The following is a 13888-nucleotide window of genomic DNA, read 5'->3' as shown; positions in this document are numbered from 1 at the left end:
CATAAGCCAAGAAACCCACAAAAATATCTGAAAAATGAGGTAATTTATTTTAAAATCATCTTATACTGAAGCACATGCACATCTGCAGCCCTATCTCTCAAAGAAAATTACTAGTAATGTAAGCAGGTTTTGGCAGGATGTAGTTCTTTGCAGGGAAGAGCTCTCTACAGAAGGCCCCTTTGTCTTGTCACTAACCTTAAACCAGGCACCTCTGGCTCTACTGATCACACAATGCCTTGACTAATCTATTGGTTCTTTCCATAGATCAAAGTAGAAATGAAGAATAAGTGATTAACAGATGACTAGATCTTTTCTCTAGCATCCCCTTCAGTAATTTTGCCAACAAACTGTGTGAACAAGACAGAATCTAAAGAAAAATCACAAGAAGTTGACAATTCTGCGCACAGTTGGGGGATGGAGTCTATGTTGACCCCTATCTCAGTGATTAACTGAGACTGTTACTGAATTCAAGCTCACTCTGCCAGCCACACAAGAGGCCAATAAATCTGAGGGACGAGGTGCTGAGGCAAAGAATATGACTGTTTGGAAAGTCGGCTGGCCTAGAAGATGGCAGACGCAGTTTGGCAGAGTCCGGATGCCAGGTTCTTTTATCGGGTCAGAGAGAGAGGCAATGAGCAACTTAAGTAAAAAGGCAGAATAGAGAGAGTGGGGCAGTGATGAACTAAAGTCAAAAGGGCCCTCAGTCTTGCTAAACATCTCAGGGAAGGGCCAGCCTTTGGAAGGGGGTGTGTTAATCTCTTCTATTCACAGGTGAGCAGGATCAGATTATCTTTCCGAACCAAGGTACTTTAGTTTACAATCAGGCAGAGGGACAGGGTCTTCTGAGGTGAGTTATTATGTATGATTGTAATAACAAAACAACGAAAAGCAAATCAAAGAAACAGCTTCCAACATGGAGTCAGAATTGGCTTCTTATAGACTCAACAGACATTGAGTTTGAGCAAATTCCAGGAGATGGTGAAGGACAGGGAAGCCTGGCATGCTGTAGTTCATGGGGTTGCAAAGAGTTGGACATGGCTGAGGGACTGAACATCAACTACAAGATTGCTTTCCTTTTCCCCTTTAAAAAACTTTCATGACAAAGCAGAATCTTCAGAGGTGGTTTTGGGGGGGACATTTAGTTCATCATCTCCCCAGGTTGCTGGCATTCTGACTAAAAGCAACTTTCCTTTCAACCAACAACTGCTTCTTGGGTATTGATTTTCTAGCAACAAGCAACCAGTTCTAATATGGTATGAGGAACATTTTAGAAAGTGTTTCCCTGGTGGTTCAGGTGGTAAAGAATCTGCCTGCAATACAGGAGACCTGGATTCAATCCCTGGGTCAGGAAGATCCCCTGGGGAAGGAAATGGCAGCCCACTCCAGTATTCTTGCCCGGAGAATTCCATGGACAGAGGAGCCTAGTGGGCTACAGTCCATGGGGTCTCAAAGAGTTGAATACAAACCGAGTGACTAACACATTGTACAATTACATAACATTTTGGCATATTTTAATGAGTGCTTACAAAGCTTCAGCATGCATGGGAATCACCTAGAGAACTTGTTAAAACACAAACCACTAGGTTCCACCCAGAGAGTAGGTGGAGTTTCTGATTCAGTAGATATAGGCAGGTAGGTTCCAAGAAGTTCCAGGTAGTGCTGATACTATCCATGGATATCAAGACCACACCTTTAGTATGACTGATTTTTAGTATGATTTTAGTATGACCATTTTTCCAAACACTATTTTCCAAAATAAAACTAAACTAATTGAGAAATAATAAAAAGATCAAGGCAGATTGTGAATTAAAATGTCATTGCAACATTTTAGTCACTCAGTCATGTCCGACTCTTTGCATCCCCATGGGCTGTAGCCTGCCAGGCTCCTCAGTCCATGGAATTCCCCAGGCAAGAATATTAGAGTGGGTTGCCATTCCCTTCTTCAGGGGATCTTCCCAACCCAGGGATCAAACCCAGGTCTCCTGCATTGCAGGCAGATTCTTTACCATCTGAACTACCAGGAAAGCCCTTATAAATCATTGGTATAAGATGAAGTTAGCATATATGAGTGGGTGGGTGATTCATGACTCTAGCCTTTAGACACATGACATAGAGTCAGACAACCGCTAAACTTACCTACATTGAGAACACATGTTTCCCGTGGGTTGCCTGTTCCTTAGATAGATGAGGGGAAGAAGTTTCAGGAAGACACAAGTCAGTTCCTGATCCCAAATGCATGCCATGAAAGCACGGAGAGGAGTGAGGAGGTAGAGTGAGACCAAGGATATTACTCTAATACCCTTAGGAAAAAACCCTTTCATGAGGACTTCCCTGGTGGTCTACTGGTGAAGAATCTGCCTTCCAATGAAGAGGGCAACTAAGCCCACACCACAACTAGAGAAGCCTGTGCATAGCAACAAAGACCCAGGGCGACCAAAAAAAATAAAGAACCCCTCTCACAAGGAAGCAAACCTCAACACTGGGAGAAAAACATAGCCCTTTCAACCATTGTTTTCACTTTTCTCCAGCACCACAGTTTGAAAGCATCAATTCTTCAGTGCTCAGCCTTCTTTATGGCCCAACTCTCACATGGCTACTGGAAAAACCTCTTAATTTATAGACATTGTGATCATCTTTGCATGAAACTTTCCTCTGATATCTCCAATCTTCTTGAAGAGCTCTCTAGTCTTTCCTCTGTTTTCTTCTATTTCTTTATGTGTGAAATGAGCACAATTGTATGATAATTTGAGCATTCTTTGGCATTGCCCTTCTTTGAGATTGGAATGAAAACTGACCTTTTCCAGTCCTCTGGCCACCGCTGAGTTTTCCAAATTTGCTGGCATATTGAGGGCAGCACTTTGACACCATCATCTTTTAGGATTTTAAATTTAGGAATTTAAAGCTCAGGACTTTAAATTCCATCACCTCCACCAGCTTTGTTCATAGTAATGCTTCCTAAGGCCCACTTGACTTCACACTCCAGATCTCTGCCTCTAGGTGAGTGATCACACCATTGTGGGTTATTAAGACATTTTTTGTACAGTTCTTCTGTGTATTCTTGCCACTTCTTCTTAATAGCTTCTGCTTCGGTCAGGTCCATATCATTTCTGTCCTTTATTGAGCCCATCTTTGCATGAAATGTTCCCTTGGTATCTCTAATTTTCTTGAAGAGCTCTCATGTCTTTCTCATTCTATTGTTTTCCTCTATTTCTTTGCATTGATCACTGAGGAAGGCTTTCTTATCTCTCCTTGCTATTCTTTGGAACTCTGCATTCAATTGAGTATATCTTTCCCTTTATCCCTTGCTTTTCACTTCTCTTCTTTTCTCAGCTATTTGTAAAACCTCCTCAGACAACCACTTTGCCTCCTTGCATTTCTTTTTCTTTAGGATGGTCTTGTCACTTCCTCCTGCACAATGTTACAAACCTCTGTCCATAGTTCTTCAGGCACTCTGTCTTCCAGATCTAATCTTTGAATCTACTCTTCACCTCCACTGTATTATCATAAGGGATTTGATTTAGGTCATACCTCAATGGCCTAGTGGTTTTCCACACTTACTTCAATTTAATCCTGAATTTTGCAGTAAGGAGCTGATGATCTGAGTCACAGTCAGCTCCAGGTCTTGTTTTTGCTGCCTGTATAGAGCTTCTCCATCTTCAGCTGCAAAGGATATAATCAATTTGATTTTGGTATTGAGCATTTGGTGATGTCCATGTGTAAAGTTGTCTCTTGTGTTGTTGGGAAAAGGTGCTTGTTATGACCAGTGCATTCTCTTGGCAAAATTATGTTAGCCTTTGCCCTGCTTCATTTTGTACCCCAAGGCCAAATTTGCCTGTTACTCCAGGTATTCTTGACTTCCTACTTTTGCATTCCAATCCCCTCTAATGAAAAGGACATCTTTTTTTGGGTGTTAATTCTAGAAGGCCTTGTAGGTCTTCATAGAACTGGTCAACCTCAGTTTCTTTGGCACCAGTGGCTGGGGCATAGACTTGGATCCCTTCATGGATCACAACCTTGTTGTGGCTAAGGGACTTGCCTGACTCAATGAAGCATGAGCCATGCCGTGCAGGGTCACCCAAGATGGATGGGTCACAGTGGAGAGTTCTGACAAAACGAGGTCCACTGTAAGTGGGAATGGCAAACCACTCCAGTATTCTTGCTATGACAATGCTATGAACACTGAAAATCAAAAAGGCAAAAATATATTACATCGAAAGATGAGCCCCCCAGATCAGAAGGTGACCAGCATGCTCCTGGGGAAGAGCAGAGGGCAATTACTAATAGCTCCAGAAAGAATGAAGCCGCTGGGCCAAAGCAGAAACATCACTCAGTTGTGGATGTGCCTGCTGGTGAGGGTAAAGTCCAGTGCTGTACGGAACATTATTGTATAGAAAACTGGAATGTTAGGTCCATGAATCAAGCTGAATTGGATGTAGTGAAGCAAGATGTGGTGAGAGTGAGCATCACCATCTTAGGAATCAGAGAACTAAAATGGATGGGAATGGGTGAATTTAATTCAGATAATCATTATATCTCCTATTATGGGCAAGAATCCTTAGAAGAAAGGGAGTAGCCCTCACAGTCAACAAGAGTCCAAAATGCAGTTATTGTTCTTCAGTCACTCAGTCGTGTCCGACTCTTTGCAACCCCATGAGCTGTGGTGCCCCAGGCTTCCCTGTCCTTCACAGTCTTTCAGGGTTTGTTCAAACTCATGTCCATTGAGTAGGTGATGCCATCCAACTATCTCATCATCTGTCGTCCCCTTCTCCTCCTGCCTTCATTCTTTCCCATCATCAGGGTCTTTTCCAATGAGTCGGCTTTTTGCATCAAGTGATCAAAGTATTGGAGCTTCAGCTTCAGCATCAGTCCTTCCAATGAATATTTGGGGTTGATTTCCTTTAGGGTTGATGGGGTTGATTTCCTTGCTGTCCGAGGAATACTCGAGTCTTCTCCATCACCACAGTTCAAAGGTATCAGTTCTTAGGCACTCAGACTTTTTTATTGTCTAGCTCTCACATCCATTCACAACTACTGGAAAAACCATAGCTTTGAATACATGGACCTTTGCAGACAAAGTTATGTCTCTGCTTTTTAGTATGCTGTCGAGACTTTTCACTGCTTTTCTTCCAAGGAGCAAGTATCTTTTAATTTTGTGGCCCCGGTCACTGTCCACAGCGATTTTGCAGCCCAAGAAAATAAAGTTTGTCAGTGTTTCCATTGCTTCCCCATCTATTTGCTATGAAGTGATGAGACTGGATGCCATGATCTTCAATTTTTGAATGTTGAGCTTTAAGCCAGCTTTTTCACTCTCCTCTTTCACCTTCATCAAGAAGCTTTTTAGTTACTCTTCGCTTTCTCTCCTGCCCCTGCTGCTCCTCCTCCCTGGGCACTGCATCCCTCCAGCCCCAATGGGTGCTCTCTAGTCAATTTCACAGACCAGTGGTTTGAGATGATGTTGTTCCAGTGGGCCACACCCTCTCAATTTCCCCATAAGCACAGACTCCTCTAGTCAGCGAACAATCCCCTCCTGACTCAGCCAAACCTGTTACAAAGGAGAGGCAAGTTGCTCCCTCCCAGGATTTTGGTTAAGTGCAATGCTAAGGTGCAGAATACGCCCCCAGAATTTCTTGCCTCACTGACTTATGCTACCCTTCTGCTTGGACTTGGTCTTCTCTCCTTTTCAACTAAAACCCTACTTATTCTTCCTACCAGCTGAAATCCAACTTTCTTTAGAAAGCTTGAATAGTATCCCCACTCTATGTGATGAAGTCTTCTTTTAAGCTCCTCAGAGGTATTATACAAAGATTCTAGAGTAAGACACCCACCTAAGTTGGCCTCTGAATTGTCACAAATAAGCCATTTGGTCACTCTGTGCATTGGTTTCTTCATCTGAAAACTCTTATATGGATGCCCTAAGGATTAAGCCACACTACGGGTGTTTTGCTGATGAGTAGGCACTCAAAAGGGGCTTTCCTGGTGGCTCAATGGTAAAGAATCCGCCTACTAATGCAGGAGATGTGGGTTCGATCCCTGGGTCTGGAAGATCTCCTGGAGAAGGAAATGGCAACCCACTCAAATATTCTTGCCTGGGAAATTGCACGGACAGAGGATCCTGGCGGGCTACAGCCCATGGGGTCACAAAAGAGTGGGGCACGAGTTAGCAACTACAATAACTGTAGTAATTAGGTTTGCTTATATAGTAGTGTTTATGACTTCATCTTTGCTTCCTCCCCCACTTCCTACCCCTCCTCCACTATGAGTTCCTTGGGAGACAACCTCACTAATTCATCTTCGCTCAATCATGTAAAGAGCCTGGGGTGGAGAGTGTTCATTCATTACTAAATAAACTGAAGTCATCTAGAACTTTGTGCTGTCCAATCCAGAACTTGCTATCCACAGGTAGCTATTTATATTCAAGTTAATTATCATTAAATTTAATTAAAAATTTTGTTCCTCATTTGTATTTGTCACGTTTCAAGGGTTTAATAGCCATATGTGGTTAGTAGCTACCATTTTGAACAGCACATGTTTGGAATATTTCCATCATAGCAGAAAGTTCTACTGGACCACACAAGTCTGAATGTTAAATACAGAGACATATTATCCAACAACAGCTCGGATTTCCAGTTGCCCACATAATCCTCGTTGATGCTAGACACTGCAGGCAGATGGGATCACACATAAAATAGTGTCTGAAGTGCCACCAAAGTCTCTTTGTTGTTGTTGCTCAGTGGCTAAGTCCGTGTCCGACTTCTTGCAAGTTGTGGTCTGGAGCCCACCAATGTCTCTGCTGCTGCTGCTGCTGCTAAGTCGCTGAAGTCGTGTCCAACTCTGTGCGACCCCATATACGGCAGCCCACCAGGCTCCTCCTTCCCTGGGATTCTCCAGGCAAGAACACTGGAGTGGGTTGCCATTTCCTTCTCCAGTGCATGAAAGTGAAGTCGCTCAGTCGTGTCCGACTCTTCGCGACCCCGTGGACTGCAGCCTTCCAGACTCTTCTGTCCATGGGATTTGCCAGGCAAGAGTACTGGAGTGGGTTTTCATTGCCTTCTCCAACCAAAGTCTCTCTACTCATTATTTAAAGGTAAACAGCAGTGGGAAGATACTGAAATCTGCTCTATTGCCCCACCTTGTGTTCAACCCTTGATATTGCATATTCAAAGTAAAGAACTCAGTGATAAACGCCTTATCGCTGTTTAGTCCCTAAAGCACATCCCGAATCTTCGCAACCCCATGCACTGTAGCCCACCAGGATCTTCTCTCCATTGGATTTCCCAGGCAAGAATTTGGATTGGATTGCCATTTCCTTCTCCTGGGATCTTTCCTATTCAGGGATCAAAACCATGTCTCCTGCATTGCAGGTGAATTTTTTACCACTGAGCCACCAGGGAAGCCCGATAACATCTCTGTTAAGAAAAAAAAAAAAAACTCGGATAAAAAATCTAATGTTATACCTCAAGTAACTAGAAAAAGAAGAACAAAATAAACCCAAAGTTATTATAAGGAAGGAAATAATGAACTTTAGAGCAGAAATAAATGAAATGAGACAAGAAATACAACAGAAAATATCAACAAAACTTAGGTTTTTGAAGAATAACAGAATTAACAAAGTTTTAGCTAGAAAAGGTAAAAAAAAGAGAGAAGACTCAAATAAAATCATAAATGAAAGAGGAGACATTACAACTGAATCCACAGAAATATAAAAGATCACGAGGCTTCTATGAACAATTATATGTTAAAAAATTGGATAACCTAGAAGAAATGAATAACTTCCATGCCGGGGTCCAGCCCCGGCAGGATCCAGGGGGGTACCCTCAGGATGAACGGCATCGGTGAGAGAGAGAGAGAGAAGACACGTGAGACCAGCCTTGATAGGGCCAAGTCTCAGGATGAACGGGGAGAGAGAGAGAGAGAGAGTGACCAGACGGGGGGTGTTTGCATGGTCTGGCACAGTCTGGCAATGTTTTATTTTTTACTTTGGCTTTTATACCCTAAGTTAGTACATTTCTAAGGGAAGATAGTTTAACGTTACATCAGCTTGTTCTTCACGAAACCAGGGTGTTTTCTGCATGCTTCTTTGTTTATGAGGGTCTTGTACATTATCTTCTGGCCTTGGGGCCTATTAACATTTTATGCAGGTCAGGTGAATGTAAACCTATTTTCTGTTTCTATGGTGACCTTAACTGAAAGGTAGCAGTCTCATAGGGCAACAGTACAGAGTAGAAGTATAACCTTGTTAACACAAAAATTAATCCTTCTGCAGAAGTTGTCAGTTGCATTTATCTAAGAAGTTTACCCCACACTGACGCTGCGACTTTGGTGAAGCAGCTTCTGCCTAGCACTCCTGGCTGACAATTAACAACCATTTCATTGTTACCACACTAGGGCTAAGTTCTTATTTCTCTAGATCTTTAACTATATTAACAATGGTTTCTATAACACAACCGTAGCACATTAAAAGCAAAAACACAGCAAGCAAAACACAGCAAGCAAACGTCAACCAAATAACCACCTTTAGAATAATTTTTCTTGTGTTTTCTAATAGGGCTTCCTCACTCCCCGAAGGGCTCTATGTCTATTAGGGCCTTTATGTGATCAGGTTCTTTATGCTGTTTTATGATTAGGGTATTATAAGCAATCATGCATATTAGTACCAAGGGCATAAACGCATTTGCCAAACAAACTAAAATACCAGCAAAGGAGTTTAAATTAAAACACTCCTTTCACCCTGGATAATCTCATAAAATACCACCACCTGGGAAACTTATAGATTAAAGTTCTAAATTGATTCTTATTTGGGAAGAGATCGGGGAAGACCTTCTGCCTGTGTTACAGAAATTAGGGAGTAGTCTATTGAAGCAAGCATCAGAAAGACAGATATCATCTTTAAGGTGAGCGCCGGGGGCAGCTTTTCGGAATCCCTGAAAACCTGATCCGCCTTGCCCGTCAGGCTTTCTCCCTCATGACCTTGTCATGGGTGAGATCTCGTGTGCCGGCTCCCGGCACTTCCAGAAATATACAACCTAAAAAGCCTGAATCAGGAAGAAACCAAAAAGCTAGAGCACATCAATAATGTGTAAAGGGGATTGAATCAATAAATCTCCCAACAAATAAATCCTAGACTGAAATGACCTCACTGATAAATTCTACCAAATATTTAAAGAAGAATTAATACCAACTCCTTCTAAACTCTTCCAACAAATAAAACCTAGACTGAAATGACCTCACTGGTAAATTCTACCAAATATTTAAAGAAGAATTAATACCAACTCCTTCTAAACTCTTCCCAAAAATCAAAGAGAAGGGAGCACTTACAAACTCATTCGGAAAGGCTCGCATTATCTTAATACCAGAGCCAGGCAAGGTCACCACAATAACCGAAAATTATAGGCTGATAACCCTGATGAACATGAATGCAAAAATTCCCAACGAAATACTAGCAATCCAAATTCAAAGCACATTAAGAGAACCATATGCCATGACAGAGTAGAAATTATACATCAGTAAAGCTGGGAAAGACTAATTCTTTCAGGTCCACAGCCCACAGAATCTGTAGAGGAGGCAATATTGTGGGCTCACACAAGCGATGTCTTAAATGCAGTGGACTCTGGACTCTGAATGCTTCCTTTCCGTGACAAGGGCTAATGGAATACATATGTGAATCTCTCTGTTGTCCAGACTCACACCTCACTTAGGATGGTCATGGGCGTTCACCAGGGACTTTATACTTGACTGCCTCTTATGGCTGCTAATTCTTACAACAATCTCGAGATCTGGAGGACTAGTTTCACTAGGTTAGGAAAGAGACTTGGAGGGGGAGAAGCAGTTTGCCAAGGTCACACAAATAGTAAGATGAGGAACAGAAAATCAAATCCAAGTTTGACTGACTCCAAATGCCCGGCTCTTTTCTCTGGTTCCAGTTTTAAGTGAATCTTCCTTGTGGGAAGGGATCTGATCTCCGCCTTCTTCTGAACCAAGACAGTTGTAGAACAGAACTAGAAAGTGAAAATTCCTGAAGTTTGTTCCAGACAGCACCTGTTTTTTGTACCATATCTATTTATGAAATGATAATAAGCTGTGGTAGACAGATGGCTGCCACAAAGGCTAGAGATGGTCAGAAAAAGACCCCGCTAATGAGAAAAGCTGACTCATTGGAAAAGACCCTGATGCTGGGAAAGACTGAGGGCAGGAGGAGAAGGCGACTATAGAGGATGAGATGGTTGGATGGCATCACCTACTTCAGTACAGTTCAGTTGCTCAGTCATGTCTGACTCTTTGCAATCCCACGGACCGCAGCATGCCAGGCTTCCCTGTTCATCACCAACTCCCAGAGCTTGCTCAAACTCATGTCCATAGAGTTGGTGATGCCATCCAACCTCAATCTCATCTTCTGTCATATTCTTCTTCTCCTGCTGTCAATCTTTCCCAGCATCAGGGTCTTTTCCAATGAGTCAGTTCTTCCCATCAGGTGGCCGAAGTATTGGAGTTTCGGCTTCAGCATCTGTCCTTCAAATGAATATTCAGGACTGATTTCCTTTAGGATTGACTGGTTTGATCTCCTTACAGTCCAAGGGACTCTCAAGAGTCTTCAACACCACAGTTCAAAAGCATCAATTCTTCAGCACTCAGTTTTCTTTATAGTCCAACTCTCACATCCATACAATGACTATTGGAAAAACCATAGGTTTGGCTAGATGGACCTTTGTTGGCAAAGTAATGTCTCTGCTTTTTAATATGCTGCCTAGATTAGTCATAGATTTTCTTCCAAGGAGCAAGTGTTTTTTAATTTCATGGCTGTAGTCACCACCCATAGTGATTTTGGAGCCCCCAAAAATAAAGTCTCTCACTGTTTCCATGTCTCCACATCTATTTGCCATGAAGTGATGGAATCAGATTCCATGGTCTTAGTTTTCTGAATGTTGAGTTTTAAGCCAAATTTTTCGCTCTCCTCTTTCACTTTTATCAAGAGGCTTTAGTTCTTCTTTGCTTTCTTCCATAAGGGTGGTGTCATCTGTGTTTCTGAGGTTATTGATACTTCTCTCAGCAATCTTGATTCCAGCTTGTGCTTCATCCAGCCCAGCATTTCTCATGATGTACTCTGCATATAAGTTAAATAAGCAGGGTGAAAATATAAAGCCTTGATGTACTCCTTTCCCAATTTTTAACCAGTTTGTTTCTCCATATCCAGTCCTAACTGTTGCTTCCTCCTGACCTGCATACAGATTTCTCAGGACTTAACAGACACTAATTTGAGCAAACTCCAGGAGACAGTGAAGGACAGGGAAGACTAGCATGCTGCAGTTCATGGGGTCCCAAAGAGTTAGACATGACTTAGCAACTGAACAATAACAACAACATAGAGATTTATAATTTTAGAGACTTACAGAAAGTCAGCATTTCAAGGAGTTTCAGAATATTTCAGGAAGTTAGTCTGTGTCCCAGAAGTTTCAGAGAAATACAGAAAACACTAGATATTTATATATTTTAGAGAGATATTGAGAGAGTTGATCAGAAAATGTGAACAAAATCAGAGAAAGATTGAGATACTTCTCTGACACACTGGCTCCTATATGCCAGGAATGTCTCAGATAACTTTTGACATCTTGTTGCAACTGAAAAACCCCATGAATCCCCCATGTATGTACAGCTATTGTCTGTGGGAGTTTAGCTTTGATTAAACATGGGTGTGAGAGGGAGTGAAAAAAGAATTCTCACCTATTGGTTCCTCACTTATTAGAACTAAAGAGCCTCTTTATGAAAGTGAAAGAAGAGAATGAAAAAGCTGGCTTAAAACTCAACATTCAAAAAACTAAGATCATGGCATCTGGTCCCATCACTTCATGGCAAATGGGAAAACAATGAAAACAGTGACAGGCTTTATTTTCTTGGGCTCAAAAATCACTGCAGATGGTGACTGCAGCCATGAAATTAAAAGACACTTGCTCCTTAGAAGAAAAGCTATGACCAACCTAGACAGCATATTAAAAAGCAGAGACATTACTCTTCCAACAAATTGCCATCCAGTCAAAGCTATGTTTTTTCCAGTAGTCATGTATGGATGTGGCAGTTGGACCATGAAGAAGGGTGAGTAACAAAGGATTGTTGCTTTTGAACTGTGCTGTTGGAGAAGACTCTTGAGAGTCCCTTGGACTGTAGGGAGATTCAACCAGTCAATTGTAAAAGAAACCAACTCTGAATATTCATTGGAAGGACTGATGCTGAAGCTGAAGTTCCAATATTTTGGCCACCTGATGCAAACAGCTGACTCATTGGAAAAGACCTTGATGCTGGGAAATATTGAAGGCAGGAGGAGAAGGGGACAGCAGAGGATGAGATGGTTGGATGGCATCACTGACTCAATGGACATGAGTTTGAGCAGGCTCTAGGGGATGGTGAAGGACAGGGAGGCTTTATGTGCTGCAGTCCATGGGGTGGCAAAGAGTCAGACAGGGCTGAGCGGCTCAACAACAGCATTGATTTCTCTGCCCAGGATGGTGGAATGGAAGATGCTAACATTTGTCCTATGTCTCCCCCCTGTGGTTGTCTGTTGTACTTCACATTCTGAAAAGTATATTTCAGGGGCCCAGGCCCAGACTCAGATTTGAGTCTGAATTATCCGCTTTAAAAGCTTAGACCTTATAATTCACACATGACTATCTTCCTTCTCTGAATCCCTATCTCAGTTTAAATAGTTATAGTTGTGTGCATTCATCCTGCATTTGACACCACCAACAGAGCATTTCCCATGGATGCAATAGTGGGCAAAGTATTTTCTATTCTCTCTTTAGTATTCACAAGCAAGCCAGGGATCCTGAGCACTGAGCCTAAAATAAGTGAATTCACTTGTCCACAGTCACCAGTCACAGTGCTAAAGTGTTGTCGTTCAAACCTACCCCTGTCTTATTTCAAATCCCTCATCCTTTTCTCTGTCCCCACCTCTGAGCTCTTCAGCTCAATTTCCTTAAAGTAAGGCATCTAAGATCTGCTTTATTTCTGTCAATCACAGGTCAAGCACAGGATTGGCTATACAGCAGAAACTTGGTGAATGCTGATAATTTAAAACTAATGGATGATTGATTGATTGATCACTTATCGATCAATGCCTGATTGGGGTCAGTGACAGCTTAGAAACCCATCCTAGGACAGATGGCTTTCCTGAAACCTAACAGGCTTGGTGAGGCCACTGAGATATGGTACACCTCCATTTGCTGCATGATACAAAGGCAATTTCCGCTCCCCCCACCCATGACATTTGCCAGCCTCAGCACAGGGGAGCCAGGAGCCCTACTGAAGCAGGTAAACTTCCAGAGATAAGTTCTGCAGGGAAAGGAGAGGAGGGGGTGTATGCTGCAGACAAACCAGAGTGTCAGAGTCTAAGCTTCACACTGTGGAGTCTAACAGAGCCAGCATCACACACCTTCTTGTTGTTCAGTCGCTAAGTTGTATCCGACTCTTTGCAACCCCATAGACTATAGCATGACAGGCTTCCCTGTCATTTAACTATCTCCTGACGTTTGCTCAGATTCATGTCCATTGAGTTGGTGATGCCTTACAAGGGGCAAATCTCTCCCTCGGTGAGACTCCTTCTTTCCAGTTGTTGGCACACAACGCTGACAGCTCCTCACAGGTGATCAGGCTTCTAACTGCAGAATAAAATCCAGGTGAGGGGCCTGGTCCAGTCTGGCAGGCGTGGGGCCTAACTGGTTACTGGAGCAGTGGGAATGGGCTGGAGAGTCTCTCAGAGCCCAGTGCAGGAGGAAGTCTAGCTTAGACATCGGAAAACTGTGCTCAAGCCTTGCTTCACCACTGGCTTGCCTCCCGACCTTGGACAGCGACTGGAATTCTCTGAGTAAGGACTCTAATTTGCTTTCACTGGTCCTTTCACTGA

This window comes from Cervus canadensis, chromosome 2 (genome assembly GCF_019320065.1).
Source record: "Cervus canadensis isolate Bull #8, Minnesota chromosome 2, ASM1932006v1, whole genome shotgun sequence".
Classification (NCBI taxonomy): Eukaryota; Metazoa; Chordata; class Mammalia; order Artiodactyla; family Cervidae; genus Cervus; species Cervus canadensis.
Note: the sequence above shows the minus strand (reverse complement) of the source record.